The 15,710-nt window shown below is 41.4% G+C and overlaps 1 long non-coding RNA gene across 1 annotated transcript; it reads left to right on the top strand.

Annotated features, from left to right (window-relative positions):
* Positions 1 to 1,152: 1,152 nt before the first annotated feature.
* Positions 1,153 to 12,380, top strand: LOC114625022. The gene is made up of 3 exons (XR_003711997.1): positions 1,153 to 1,375; positions 9,265 to 9,416; positions 10,111 to 12,380. It is a non-coding gene; the product is annotated as an uncharacterized LOC114625022 (long non-coding RNA).
* The last annotated feature ends 3,330 nt before the right edge of the window (positions 12,381 to 15,710 follow it).

Below are 15,710 nucleotides of genomic sequence, written 5' to 3'. Positions count from 1 at the left end.
GGCAACATTGGATATCTTTCTTAGTCACTCTCCACATTATTTTTTTTTAAGACAGAGTCTCTCACTTAACCTGAAGTTCACCAATTTGGAGTAAGCAGCGAGCTCCTAGAATTGTCCGGTCTCCACCGTCCCATCCAAGCACTGGGGTTATGATGGAGCCACACCAGACCCCAGTTTCACAAGGATTTTACCTCTCTAAACTCTGGTCCTCACTCTTGCACAGCAAGCATTGAATCACCTGAGTCATGTACTAAGACCCCCAAAGCATTTTTGTAAACCCTTTACTTCAAAATATTACTGCTCCGTCAACATGAATTACTTCTGCTCTTTTAGGGTATTTAATGGTGTCCTCAGGGGCGAATAGGAAAGCATGTGATGCTCACCTTGGTTTCTCAGGTGATCCATGGCACCATTCTCTCTTCTAAAGCACTCTGCTCACTTAGGAGACCCAGGGAGCTCGTCTGCCCGTGTTTACCTTTAGTCATTTGCAGGTTCTCAGACTCAACTCTTTCATGCTACCTTGGAGATGGACTTCCTGATTCTCTGTTCTTGGTCTGGACTTCACTCCTATCCTAACTGATTTAATAGCCTTCCCAGGCATGCTGTTTTCTTGGACTTTCAGTCTCCTCCTATGTCCTGGCCTTCCACTTCTGTTCTTACCTGGGCCACACATTCATCCCTGTATAACACTGACGTCACTACAACCCTTTCAGTCTTTATTCTGGAAACATTACCAGTCCATCACGTGTCCTATCACCCACATCCTGTGCCCCATAAAGATCTTCTCTTGGCTGCTCCCCTCCTTTATGACTCCATCCCTTCTGCACCCAACTTAGATGCCATGGCTTGTCATTTCAAATGCTCCCTCTCCCTTCTCCTCACTCAACCCACTTCTTCCTTCTGGAACTAGGAGATGGGATGGCTGGGGAACCATACACTATATCTCCTTTTCTTCTTCCTGATTCCATACCAGGGATGATAAGGGGAAAGTATGTCCACCAATCCTGATCTCAGGCTGGAGAAAAGCACACTGCCCGCTGGCTAGCCTCCATTAAAGTTCGGGTTTACAAATGATTAATTCATGACCTGCACTTTGTTCTGCCTGGCAATCTTTCTCGTTTCCAACTCTACTTACTTTCCCATGCTGCTCCAGAGCTCTTTGGTACATTCACCTTTTTCCTCCTGGCTCCAGCAAGTTTTCTGTCCCCACTCTTGCCCGATTGCCCTGCTTCTTAATTTATAGAGCAGCAATCAGCACAGGAATTTCACAAGCTCCAATCGGGATGTCTTCCAGGCTACCTGCATTTCCACCCGCCCACTCTTCTGGTGACTACAGATAGGTAGTCTGTGCACTTCCAGAGGCACAAGCCAAAATGTAAGTCAGATGATGCCACTTTGCTCAAAATTCTTTAATAGTCTGAGGTATGTGTGGGTGCGTGTGTGTTTGATGTGTATGAGCACATGTACATGTGCATGCTTGCAAAGGCCAGAGGTCCAAGTCAAATATCTTCCTCAGCTACTCTCCAAGACTATCCTTCTTTCTTTCTCTCTTTCTTTCTTTCTCTTCCTTCCTTCTTTCCTTCTTTTCTATTCTTTTCTCTGTTTTGTCCTTGAGGTGGGTTCTTTCACTAAGCATGGAGCTTACTAGTTTGCTAGACGAGTAAGCCAGTGAACCCTAGGCATCTATCTGTCTCAACTCCCCAACTGAGGTTACCAGCATGCACCCAGCTTTAACATTTTTTAATATACTTTTTGTTTATTTAATTTGTGTACAATGTGCAATGTATTAGAGCAAGGGCAGAAAGTTGATTGTTAAAATGTCACAGCATCAAGTGAATGTAAAGGGACAACTACAGGACTTGGTTCTTTCTTTCTACCATGTGGGTCCCAGGAATGGAACTTAGGTCACCAGACTTTGTAGCATGCACCTGTATCTGCTGAGCTACATCACGAGTATGCACGAGGTTTTTGTTTGTTTGTTGTTTGTTTTTGTTGTTGTTGTTGTGTTGTGTTGTGTTGTTTTGTTTTTTATGGGTACTTGGGTCTGAATTCAGGTCCTTATGCTTGCAATACAAGGACTCCCTGATAGAGCCATCTCTGAAGCCTCCATACTCATGATAGTTCAAGTCCAGATGATCCTCCTGGATTATCTATTCTTCACACTTTTCACTGCCTCTGCAGACTCACTCTCCCCACTACGCCCTCCATCTGCAGAGCCGGACTGGCCTGCTATTCCTAAAACTCTGCTTGTACACACACTTTGCACCTGCTTCCTTGCCTAGTCTCCTCTCCTGATATCCGAAAGCCTCCCTCCTTTCCTTGTCCTCGGTCACTGGTCAAGCAGTAACTTATCAAAGAAGCCTTTCCTAATCCGTTGACAGTTGACAGAATTCCAGCCTTGGTGTACTTGCCCGTATTTCCCAGTATTTTTATCCCTGGCACATGGCTGCAGCCATTGTTGCTTCTGTTCTTATGGCTGCAGCCATTGTTGCTTCTGTTCTTCCTGAGTCACGTTGGATACAAACTATTGGAGAACCACTTTGTCTTCTTTGACTCACTGCTGTGCACAAAAGTCCCCAGTACAGTATGTGGCATCGGCGGATGCCTGAGAAATATTTGAGCAAATGAGCTAATTTGGCTTGCAACTTTGGCCTTCACATAAGATTTCATTCCAATCAAAACTGTCTCTCCTAAAAATAAAGTCCAAAAAGCACTGCTCTAGATTACAGAAGTTATTACTTGGACAAATGTAGTCCATCATTTCAAAACATTTTGAAATAATAGCTCTATTTTAGGCATCCCAGGCTCTGAACTTGCCAGTGATACAATTAAATTGCAAATAGAGACCCTGATTTTGAGAGTAAGCAGTCATGTCTCTTGCTTCTACCATTTGGGGTTTAAACGCTCCTTTTCTGCAGCACAAACTGAAAGTTCCCACTGTGGGGCTGAGACACAATGATAAGGGCCTCCCTGTGCAGCACTGTCAACATGACAAGATTATATGGCAGTGTTTCGAGCATCATGACAGGAGTCACAGAACAGTGCCCTGAAATGAATGACACTGGGTGCGTTGCCCATTTGTGAAAGGCTCTCAGTGTAGTCTCTCTCTCTGATTATCTTTAAGCCAGCCTGGCTGCCTTTGGTTGATGCATCCCACCGGCACCTGGAAAAAGCTGTTTTGAGATGATAAAGCAGGGGAGATGCATTAGCTACTTGCTGGGAGCTTTGATTTATTTTTTCAAATCCTCTTTGGGCACCAATTTTCTAACACATTCATTCTTACCCAGAAGAATGTAAGGGGCCTGAGAAAGGAGACTTAGTGAGTCTGGCCCACTACTGGCTCATACCATCTTAAACAGTGCTGTGTACTGACTTGACACGCAATATAAGTTGTCCGGTAAATAAACTAATATATATACACTTATCATGAAAATATGTGATTGTTAGTGACCATCTGTCTGCAGGAGATACAGAAAGACAAGTTTTATAGCTCTTTAAGTTGAAAACAGTAATTTAGGCTCCACTGGGGAAGAGAAATGAGACTGAGACCTTAACACTACCCCTAGGTTTTTAGTTGAATATGGGGTGAAGTCACACATGCAGATAGCATTCATATGCAAAGCAGACTGAAGCAATGGTAGCTAAAGATGTAGGAAATATAGGAGTCCCCCCAAAAACGGAACAATTTAGTCTGGCATGAGTTTGTGAAAGTGAGCTAGGCTGTGGCTTGAAGAATAAGGATAAATTCATCAACCAGCAACACAGGAAACAGCAAGAAGACACAGAATAGTGCCTGCCTCAGCCTCACACATCCCTCCAGAACAAGGAAATGCACCTATCCAGGGATACTCTCTGCATTGCAGGAACCTTCTAAAACTAGATCATTCATAAAAACTGATACTTTTGAAAAAAAAGTTTAAGATGTCAGGAAAATATCAGCTTGCTTAAAAGGTTATAAAATGCTTAAAAAGTCATTTTCTGACCTTACCTGGTTTTGAACCAAAAGTTACTTTAAGAGGCAGTGTCCTACACTTAGGTTTATGGTATTCAACAAAAAGATGGCTACCACTCCTGATAGTTCGGAAACATAAAAACATTTTTCAGATCATAGAGGCAGCTCAAAGATGGACAGCAATTAGCAGCAGACAGAGAGTGAAGTGCAGCCTTGAATCCTTGAGGGTTATGGCTCCTACCTTCTAGAAACTTGAGTGTCCTATCAAGAATGTGGAAGTGTGGCAGAACTAGAGATTCTATGAGACCTTTAACACTGACATTCTATCAATTCTATTTTCTCCCCTGATTTTTTTCTGAGAAATTGGGCAGTCCTGTTAAGCTGATTCATGCTGGCATTGTAGAACAAACATTTGCAGAAGTTGTCTGAGCCTTCTCATTGAATATGTAACATTCTAAGTTAGGAACCTCAGTAATGTCACAAAAGAGGTAAAGTGTTCTGCACCTGTATGGTAGAACTACTATTTTTAATGTTATTGTTTTGTAAGGAAATTCCCTAAGTATTCCAAATGTAAACCCATACTTAAGTTAAATGAGATATACCTGCCATGCCTTCAGAAACAAAAGCACTCCTTAGTTAGTTTAGCAGATCAGTTACCTTATAAGGCCATATTTCCTAAAACCACATTGCTATGTCACATCTCCACAGATCTAAGAGGGAGAGAGTCCATTAGCAGCGGTCTCAAAGGGAAAAAAAGTCATTTCTGCAGCGCTCTGGTAACACTAGCAGGCATAAGTCAAAGAGTAAACTCTGTGAACCCTTCTACTTAGGCTTGGGCTGCAAATCCTAGCCAGTGCCTGGAGCTAACAAAGGAAAGAAGCATTTAAAAGCCAGAGGAAACTGAGACAAAACATAGTCCTTGCAAATCACAGATGTTCTAGGTAATTCATGAGAATCATTTTGAGATATTTGTAAACTTGGAGCTATAAAAATCAGTCCTGTTCCTACATGCAAACAAAGATATATACAAATTTAAATTTTAGAAAGTATACCTTTAGAATAATAATAATAACAACAAAGAAATCCCTGTCACTAAGACTAAATGTAATAGATAATGCAATATCCAGAATGTTACTGGAAGAGACTGAAGATAAACAGCAAAGATAATTAAAAGAGTTAGAAATGAGACAGTAACATTACCCCTAGGTTTTTAGTTGGATGTGGGGTGAAAAGACACTGATAACACCATTTGATGGTTACAACTTTATTTTATTTTAGGTACATTTACTTAAAGAATGGTGGAAAAGACAATTCCATATTCTTGCCAATTCTTCCAAAATATAGACAAAGATTCAATGTATTAGCCATAACAATACAGATAGTATTTTGTGATGTACTTAACACATCTCTAAGTTAAATGTAAAAGATCAGAAGGCACGCCAAAAGATTACGGGGATGACCTACCCTACCAGAGAACAAAACTTGGTTTTCAAAATGAAAAAAAAAAAAAAAAAAAAAATATATATATATATATATATATATATATATATATATATGAAAGAAAAAATCATAGGAATTAAGAAAAAATAGTAATAGTTTATGGGCATAATAAAAGATCATATATTTTCATACATTTGTTTAATGGTAAAGATAGAATTGGGAGTCAATAAAGAAATGAAAGCCAGTTCAGTACTATACCCTAGAAAAGAAACTATTTTCTTTTCTAGAAAAGAAAATAGTTGAAATAGTTATCTCCCCAATAACAAAAAACTGTTCCTAATTAAGAAATTCTTAGTTGTAAAAGATTTAGAAGACGTTGTCAGAGAATTGGATTTATTTTGATCTTGTTGTAGAATTTTCCAAAACAAAAGTAAAATGAATAAAATATAAAAAATATTAAATAAATGTACCTAAAATAAAATTGTAATCATCAAATGATGTTATCAAAGAGGTTCTAAGCCTAAATACAAACTAGAATATATAACCGACAAAGATTAATATATGGGTTATAACTTATAGAAGATAATAAGGAAAAACTTACGAAAATAATAACATGCAAAGAATAGATACCTCATAGCAAACAAAATGCAGGCGTACATAAAGATAGAAAAACTATTCAACATGCTCAGTAGTTGGGCAAAAGGAAGCTAAAACCACTTCAAACTTAACACATTTACAAAATCCAAATGTTGATCAAAGAACTAGAATAATTTGAATAACAAGATAGCATTGAATGAGAACCTACAATATAAAATGAGCATCTATGTATACATAATGATTTAAATAAGTGATTATACCAATTAATAGAAAAGAAAAACACAGCTGAAAGTCTTCAAATAAGCTGTGTAAAGATTGCATTCTTTTGGAATATGGTATGGTGTTGAATCATTATTGCTAACTTGACAAGCCATTTAGAAGACACACTGTGAGGGTGTTTGCAGAGAGACTTAACTAAGAAAGACTCATCCTGAATGTAGGCAATCCCATCAGCTGCAGTTCTTGGGGTAACAAAGAGATGAAAATGAGCTGAGTCTCATCAGCATTCATTTCTCACTCTGTTCTGACTGCTGACACAGTGTGACCAACATCCTCACACTCCTGCCTCCATGTCTTTTTCATCCTGATAAACTGTGCCTTCAAACTGTAAGACAAAAGAAGCTCCTCCTGCCTTAACTCATTTTGTGCCCAGTGTTGGTAACAGCAATGAGAATAGTAACTAATAGTCACTCCTAGAGTCAAGCATGTGTATAATCTCAGCACTTGGGAGACAGGAGCAGAAGGATCAGGAGTTAAAGGCTAGCCTCTGCAAGTGAGGTCAAGATACGCTATCTTGCCTAAGTGAAAAGAAAGAGTTGGGAGAGAAGGAAAAGAAAAGAAACAATAAAAAAATTGCTTATCATTCCTTAAATGTGTCTTTGCATAGTGATGACTTCTTTCCCTGGTACACAGGACAGGTTGAGAGAAAGAAAGAAAAAGAAAAGGAGAAGGAAGGGGAGGAGAGGCAAGGGAGTAGAAGGAAGAGAAGAAGAACAAGAACAAGAGAAAGGGGAGGAGAAGGAAGAGGAAGAGAAGGAGGAGGAGAAAGAAGACCTTTATTATGGAGAAACCTGACAAATCCTGACTCAAACAGATGATCAAATTCAAAATTATCTGTGATAAATCATGCCTTCCGTATACACTCATGGTACATGAGCATGATGGTAGCATTCTTTCTCTATCACCTTCCTGCCAAATGTTTTTAACCAAGACTAACCACGAGGGAAACAACAGAGACATTCCAACACAGGACCATCCTCTGGATGAACTTCCCAGCAACACTTAGGAAAACTGACAAGTTTTGCAAACTACGAGAGTGGGCCAGCTCTACCCTGCAATCTGCTTCTGTAAATAAAATTTTACTGGAGTATAGGCTTTCACTTCCATCTGTATGTTGTCTGTGGCTTGTAGTGGTAGAATAATTATGGCTGAGACAAGGTATCTTCTGAACTATACACACACACATACACACACAGAGAGACACACATACACACACACACAAACACACACAAATGTGTGTTTACTACCTGGTTCACCTTGTGTTAGAGAGGTGTGTATCTGTGAATTCATATGGAGGTTGAGGATAACTTTGAGTGTCCTTCATCAGGTACCATCTACCATTTGTTTGGAACAGGATCTCTCATTGGCAAGGAACTTTGCCAAATAGAATAGACTAGCTGGCAAGCAAGATCCAGGAATAGATCTGTCTGGGTCATCTCACCATGACTGGAACTACAAATATGTGGCCATCACCTCTAGCTTTCATTTATGAGTTCTGTGGGGCTAAACTCAGGTCCTCACACATATAAGAAAAATACTTCACTAGTTAAGCCATCTCCCCTGACAGAACCTATCTCTTTATAGGGAAAAAAAATCATGGACCCCTTTCGTTTTGAAAGTTATCATGAACACACTTCAAATTTCCAGAACTTCTTATGCATTGTCTTATTCCAGCCTGAAAGAACTCTGTGGTTTTGAAGGCTTATGTAATTAGATTAGACCCACATGGATAATGTAGAATAATCTCCCTATATTAAGTCCTATTGTTTTCATTATAGTTACAAAATCCTCTTGCTGTGCATTAGAACATGTTTACAAAAAAAAAGAACATGTTTACAGGTTACAGAGTCTTAGTTAGAATGGCTAATAATGCTGCTCTGTCTCTGCCATGGCTGTACCTACCCAGAGAGAAGAAGTTAGGTACTAGGCAAGGACCCCTGCTTCCATGTTATAACCCTTGGCAGACATAGTGCATTTCCTGTATGCACTATGGTATCCTTCCTTCCATGGACAATCTGTTAATTGGCCTGTAATTTTGTCTGTAAAGCAAACATACCATGAGTTAATAGAAAGCCACAGGGCCAGAATTTGAAAAGTATCACCTTTAGTCTTGTCTATCTGTCATGAAAATTACTTACCATGATGATGAAGAGGGAACAATTGACTATGGACTCATCCTCCTTCCCAGAAATTGCACCAGATTCTAGCCTTTCATTGATTATCTGAATCCTTATGGCAGCCTGGAAGCATGGAGCTTGCTGTGCCTCTTAGTGAGAGTGTGTTTTCTCAGAGACATGAAAGGGCTCCTTGAAAACAGCACAGCAAGTCAATGACCGAGCGAGGGTCTAATCTCTCATTGACTCAGAATTATTTGGTTCCTGAACAACTCAGCTCGCTGTAATTTGTAACACTACAAGAGATGACAAAACCTAAGAGCCACTCTTCCTGACCCCATGATCAGTCAGGGACAGCATTGTTGGCATTGCCTGCCACTTTGCCACACTATTGTGTACTGTCGGGCTAAAATCCTGGAAGCTCTTGGCAAGATATCACTTTGCCCACTAAATGTCATGGGAAATTCACTACATTCAATAAATTCCCTTGTCTATGTTCATAACCAGAGTCAGGCTCTCCAATGTTAACCTTCAGTCTACTCTTAAACTCCATTTAGTGGTCTTTCTGCCCTTATCCTTTTAAAATCATCTCTGCTCTTGTCTCTATGTAAATTCCCTACTTATTCTTGGTCAGACAACTCAGGATTTCAGTTCTGAGAATTCTCATAAAATTGCATGGTACCTCTGTGGGCTGTTATCTGTAGTCTAATCCTGTGACAACAGACAACTAAAAACTTCCATGCCCATTTTATAGATGAGATATCGATAAAGATGAGTACCTTATCCCATGTCACATGCTTAATAAACTGCTGAGCTAGGACTTAAACCATTGCCTGACATGAGGAGTTCCCATCTCAAAACTCTCCTAAATTTGGTTTCTAGGGCAAAGTTTACTCTGCAAATTCTAATGTTCTTCCGTGTTCAGAAAGTGTTTCAAGTTCGAATACAGACTTGGGTCATAAATGAAAGCTGGAGGTCTGAATTCTGGAAAATTAAAGATTCTTCATAATCTGGAAAATTCAGGAATAATCAAGGTGAGTTTTCTTTTTCTGGATCCTTCTTTTTCTTTTAGACCTTTTTTGGAAGCTATGCAGAAGGTCATGGTGAGGCTTTCAGAGTACAAAGAAACCTTCCAGCCCCTGTTCACCATCCATTAAGTTCCCACCTCCTTATTTCCCAAAATTTTCATCTATAAGCTGAAATCAGAGTACACTTCCATAATACCTGTGGTTCCCAGGACGCAGGCCTCCTCCAGGCCACTCCCAGTATTCTTCAGGATCATGTTAGAAATGCACATGCTCAGACCTCTGAATTCTGGAGCTGGAGCAAACACTGTCAACTCCCTATCCTCTTCTGATGGAGACTGAAAGCTGACAACTACTGACTTAGTTGGCTATTTTGAGCATTAGATGGAGTGATATCTAAGTGGCTAAGCCTGACACCTAAATCCAGAACTCTCAGAAATGTAGTATTTCTGATTTCTTTAAAAACAGGATGGATGGAGGATTGATGAGTCACTAACACTTTAGTGTAAACTAGTTTGACATATTTCCTAAGAATTATTTGAGCCTATAAAACACTATGATTTAGTAGATATTTTAAGAACCACTTGACATGCGAGTGGCAGAATTGGGACTCAAAAATGTGCCCATTTTCCCAAAAGGTACTTGGAACGGTTACTAACCCTGTGCTCAATTTATTTGCCATTCCACTCCCACTCCTATTTAGCATTAAACCCCAGTATACTAAGGAGGACAAACCCAATCAAGAATTTGCAATGCTTTCATGCTGGCAGTGCCAAGGACTGACTGCTGTGTGGCGAGAATCTGAAGTCTCCTGCCTGGGGACCTGAATAATTGACCTGCTCCACTTACTGATGAAGGCAAGAAAATATGGCGCTGGTCTTGAAGGAAGGCATCCGTCCTTCATTCCTGCTAAAAATAAAAGAATCACCCTAATGGACACTCACTCAAAGGCTATTTCAAAGCAGATCTAAATTAGCCACTCGCTGTAATGTGTTCCCTATATTAGCTACCTAGTCTTACAAGGGTAACAGGTAAAGTCATCCTGGTGTGCTATGAGTCAGAGCTAGTGAAGTGTCCTGGTGTAGTGACACCATGCCACATTAGAAGACTCTGTGGTCACACATACAGTGGTTCTGATGGCCACTGGAAGGCTAAGTTGTGTCTGAACTGTATTAGTGACAAGATAGGGGATGAGGTCCCCTGTCATATGGGCCAAGATGGTTCATTCACCCAGCTAATAACTATTACAGGGACAGTCTGTGCTGAGGGAGGCAGCAGAGAGCCAGAGACACTGGGACATTTTCTTCACCTTGCCTTCAGATGTGAAACACCCAGTTGTGGTGGGTGATCCTGGTTGTCAACTTGTATGAACCTGGAATCAGTGAGCAGGCAAGGATCTGAGTATACTTGTGAGAAATATTATGGATTAGGCCAATAAAGCATGAAGACTCACTCTAAATGAAAGGATATCTTTGTCAGTGGCTCATACAAAAAGATGTTCGTAGGAAAGGTTTTGGCTTTGGGCCTGCTTGGTCTTTTAAGCCCACAGGTGAATTTATCTATGCTGCTTCAAATCCATTTACCCTGTTGCTGTCACCACCACTGCCACAGCCACTGTTGCTGCTACTGCTTCTGCTGCCATAAGAGCCCAGCTGTTTTCTACCTTGCAGCATGGAATGAAGAGCCAGTCACTCCAGTAATCCTCCAGACTTTCATAGCAAGATTGGAAACGTTGAAGCATCCAGCCTTGTGAACTAAGCAGAAATTGGTCCTCTGCCTCCCCAGTGTGGTGGCAGCCATTGTTGGACTCTCCACAGCATACTGTGTAATCCAATCTAGTAAACTGCCTTTTTAATATATATTTATTCTGTTGGTTCTATTCCTCTGGAGAACCCTGACTAATACAGTAGCTATCTCCAGTGCCTCATGGCATTCTGTGATCTGGGAATGCGGCTAGCCATTCTAAATAGGAGCCTAGAACATACCCTAGGGAGATAGCTGAGAAAAGGTGCCCACCATGGTTGATTGGCAGCATCATTTAACAGCCATCAGTTAGCATTACTTTAAGCACTTCATATTTGTGTGTTAAGCTTTCTGTTTGATTCAGTATAATCCTTTGAATGGGACTGACCTATATGAATGTGCTCATAGGAACCAGTAAGAGAACCCTGTCTGTGTATCTTCATTGATGTTTCTGTATTCTAAAGGCCTCCTGGAGTGGCCTTAGGAGTTAGAACAATGCTTAGCAAGAAGAGAGATTGTGAGGTTTGAAGCACTGCATGAGATTACACATAGGGGAGTGGGTTCTTTTTAACAACAAAACTTCTAAACGTGGGAAGTAGGACAAACTCCATACTCTGTGGTGTATGATCTGTTTTTTTGTATGTTCCTGTGTGCAAATGTAGGGGGTGGGTGTTGAGGCCAAGGATCAGCCTCAGTGTCAGGCCTCGGGAGCCATCCACCTTGTTTTTTAAGACAGGAAGGATCTCTCACTGACCAGAGACTTCATACAGTTTTGTTAGCTGGCCAGTGATCCCCAGAGATCTGCCTGTTTCCAACCCCCATGCCTAGTGATAGATACTCAGCATCAAACTCAGGTCATGTCATGCCTTCCCTTTGGATATTTTATTAATTAAAGTAGGTCCCCAGCCCCATGCTGGTTAATCCTGATGTTCAACTTGACTGACTAGATTTAAAGTCATCTAGGAGACAGGCATGTCTTTGAGGGCATTTCCAAGAGACTTAAGGGAAGTAGGAAGACCCATCCTGAGCAAGGGCAGCACTACCCAGTGAACCGGGTTCCTGAATGAAATAAAAAGGGAAAAGTGAATTAAACACCAGCATCTATCTCTCTTGACTTCCTGAGTGAAGATGTAATGTAACTAGCCTCCTGAAGCCCTACACCTACACCTTCCCTGCCATGAAGGACTGTACCTCAATCCTAAAACTGAAATAAAGCCTCCCTAAAATCGATTTTTGCCAGGTATCTTTGTCACAGCAAGAGAGAGGTATGAGGAGGGAGAGAGAGAAAGGAAAACTAATACATTTGTGAATTCCAATGCTTGACTTGTGTTAAATTATAACTGAATTTGTAAAACTACAGCTCAGACATTTTCTTACTTGTCTTTCTGCATCGAGCACCCTGGGAAGCCGTCATATGGAAAGATCCTTGTACCTGGTATCACAGAATAATTCTTAAAAACACAGCCCCTCTGTCCATAAACAGTTTGTCTCCTCTTAGCTACAAGATCCACTTGGATGAACAGAAGATAGTTTGCTGTTGTTGTTGTTGCTTGTTATTTTTGTTTGTTTGCTTTGTTTTCTCCTGAGAACATCTGTATTCCCCCTTTTTCCTCAAGAACCAGTGTGTCTTGTGCACAGAAGAAGAAGACCTGTCTGAAGTCTTCAGTCTTTCAGACTACAGAGGAGGTAATCTATTTCTAAGCTTTGTCATCCTGGGCTGAAAGAGACTTCAATTGAAGTTAACTTGGGAGAGCTTCTCAATGGTCAATCCTCCTCAAGATACGCCTATCTACAGAATGGGGTGCTACCCTGAAGGCCAGAGGAAGTTGTCAGAACATCCTTCTACTGCTCTATCAAGGAAGGACAGAGGACATAAATCAGAAAAATAGGTTGGTGTGGGCAGAAAGGACAGAAGGACAAATATGTTTGGAAGAGATAGCTTACAGCCTGCCCTGCCCATTGCACCACCATCTCTGTTCAACTATGGTCAAATGTCCACAGCCTGCCCAAGGATACCCTACCCTCCCAGGAAGAGCCTTCACTGCCTCGTCCTTATAAAGGACAAAGCTCTTTTCTCCCTTGTCCATTCTGCTTTTGATGACTCTGCCATCCTGATATCTCTCTCTCTCTCTCTCTTTCTCTCTCTCTCTCTCTCTCTCTCTCTCTCTCTCTCTCTCTCTCCCCCTCTCTCTTCCTCTGTCTGTCTGTCCCTCTCTCTGTCTCCCTGTCTCTCTGTCTCTGTGTGTGTGTGTGTATGTGCGTGTGTGTGTGTGTGTGTGTGTGTGTGTGTGCCCCACAATGGTGTTTGACTTTTTACCCAGAGCTTCTCCTTTCTTCACCAATAGGACGATCTGCTACTGTTCACAAGAGTCCTAGGTACAGGGCTGCAATAGGGATCAATTAGAGAATATATATATACAAATACCTACCTATGTCTGGCACCAGCTAAGACAAACTTTTGTTGGTTATGATTGGTAAAATCATAACCTTTTTATTGTCTGATAAGGAGCCTATCTTGGTTCTGTATGCAACATACATTTTGCAACCCTTTGACAAATACTTTGAGATACAAGGTACTAATACAGCCCGTAGTTATGGCTTCCATCCTGGCATTTCCACTTTGAGAAGGGACATTAAAGGCTCTCATTCAAACAGATCCTTTTTAGGAATGTCTACTTGTATCACTGCCTGGGGACACAGAGCACAGGTCACAGGACCAGAGTTCACATCTACTCGTGGCCAGAACATCCCACTGTGTCATATTCTCAGAGTACAGGCTGAGCAGTATCTTTACTATAATCCCAGATGTCAAAGTGAGCTAACAGCAGGGTCTTAGAAAAACACTTTAAACAGATGGTCTCTGACATCATAAGAATTCAACTTAAAATCATTTGACTTCACCATGATGTGAAAACAACCCACATGATCATTCTGCCTTTTGTGTTCAGTACAGTATTCAGTAAGTTGCATCAGATAATCAGCACTTTATCATAAAACAGTCTTTCTGTTGTAAGCTCATGTAACCTGACTGTAAGCTAATGAAAGTATTATAAGCACATTTACTTACATTCTATAAGTGGCGAATTAAATAGATGTTCACTTTGAAGTATTTTCAATGTATGGGTTTACTAACATCTAAATATGCAAACTTCTGCTCATAACAATATTGTTTGCAAGAGTCAAGAGATTCAAGTAACTCAGGTATGTGGGGTGGTGGGCTGTGAGAGGCAGCTGGGTACCTGGTCTCACCTCAAACCCGGGATACCCTAATGGGACAATAGATGTTCGCCCTTGCTCCTAGGTTCTGGTTCCTTTCACTTATCCACAGCCCCTCCCAAAGAAAGGTTCGTGGCCTACCTTGGTATGTGGTATGTTCACATACCACAGGTAGAGGGCATGACTACAGGCTTCAGAGCCTCAAGAGATCTCCATATTAATGAGATACCTAAAGGCCGGAGGGCATAGCCAATTAAGCATTCCTTCCCAGACCCTCCTACTTGCAAAAGATATCTAACCTCAGGCTCATCCTACGGACGTGGGGTACAGCTTCATCCACTTTCTCCCATGACAATAACCGTTTTAAAACCATGGACTTCCTCTCATACTTGGGGCCCACTGCGGGAGACTGTAGAGATGAAGATGGAGGCCTGCCAACTCAAGCAAGCTAATCGAGCCAGCCATGACCCAGCCAAGCAAGTCACCACAACCAAGAGTCTCTATTCCACAGGGCGCCACCAGAGCTTCTCTTCCTCGTTTTTCTCAGCTATGGGCCAGTCCAGCCCATATGACCCCCCCATCTCAGTCCTTCTGTGGTCTCTCAGTGGTGCCTGGGAGCCCAAGGGCTGAGAGACAACTGGTCTCCCGTCAGCTGCTTCTGCTGGAGATCCTCAACCCAAGAGCTCTGTCCCTGTGGGACCTCAGACTGAGATCTCCCCACACCTGGAGTGGAGCTCGGTGGCATCTCATAGTCCGGTGTCTACCCAGCACCATATGGAGTGAACTCAGTCAAATTCCCGTGCTTCTGCCACCCTGAGCAGCTTGGGGCGGCAGACACACGGAACCCACAACTCAGCCCAACAGAACACATGCTCACACGTACACTACAGACCACACAGGTATGTGCTAACAGAGTGAATGGATAATCAGAATGTTGAAGACAGATAAAATGGAATGCTATCAACCTTAAGTGGGAAAGTACTAAGCAACATAAACAAGACATGAAAGGACATGCATGGACTAGTAAAATTTATAGGCCCAGAAGATAAAATGATGGTTTCCAAGAAAAAGGAAGGGTAAAAAACAGGGTGTTAATGTCTAGTGGGTAATAGGTTTTTGTTTTGGGTCGAGGATGTAGTTTAGTGGTACACCATCTTCCTAATATGCATAAAGTCCTGATTTCAATCCACAATGCTGCATATAAATAAGTATTCAAAGTTACAAAATGAAAAGAACTCCAAAGATGGGTGGTATTGAAGGTTGTTTTTTTTTTAAATATTTAAGATGGGGCCAGTGCAATAGCTCAGGGAGAAAGGCACTTGTTGTGCAAGCTTAGCATCCTGA

This window comes from Grammomys surdaster, unplaced genomic scaffold, assembly GCF_004785775.1.
Source record: "Grammomys surdaster isolate TR1022 unplaced genomic scaffold, NIH_TR_1.0 212, whole genome shotgun sequence".
Classification (NCBI taxonomy): domain Eukaryota; kingdom Metazoa; phylum Chordata; class Mammalia; order Rodentia; family Muridae; genus Grammomys; species Grammomys surdaster.
Note: the sequence above shows the minus strand (reverse complement) of the source record. Positions and strands in the feature narration are given on the sequence as shown.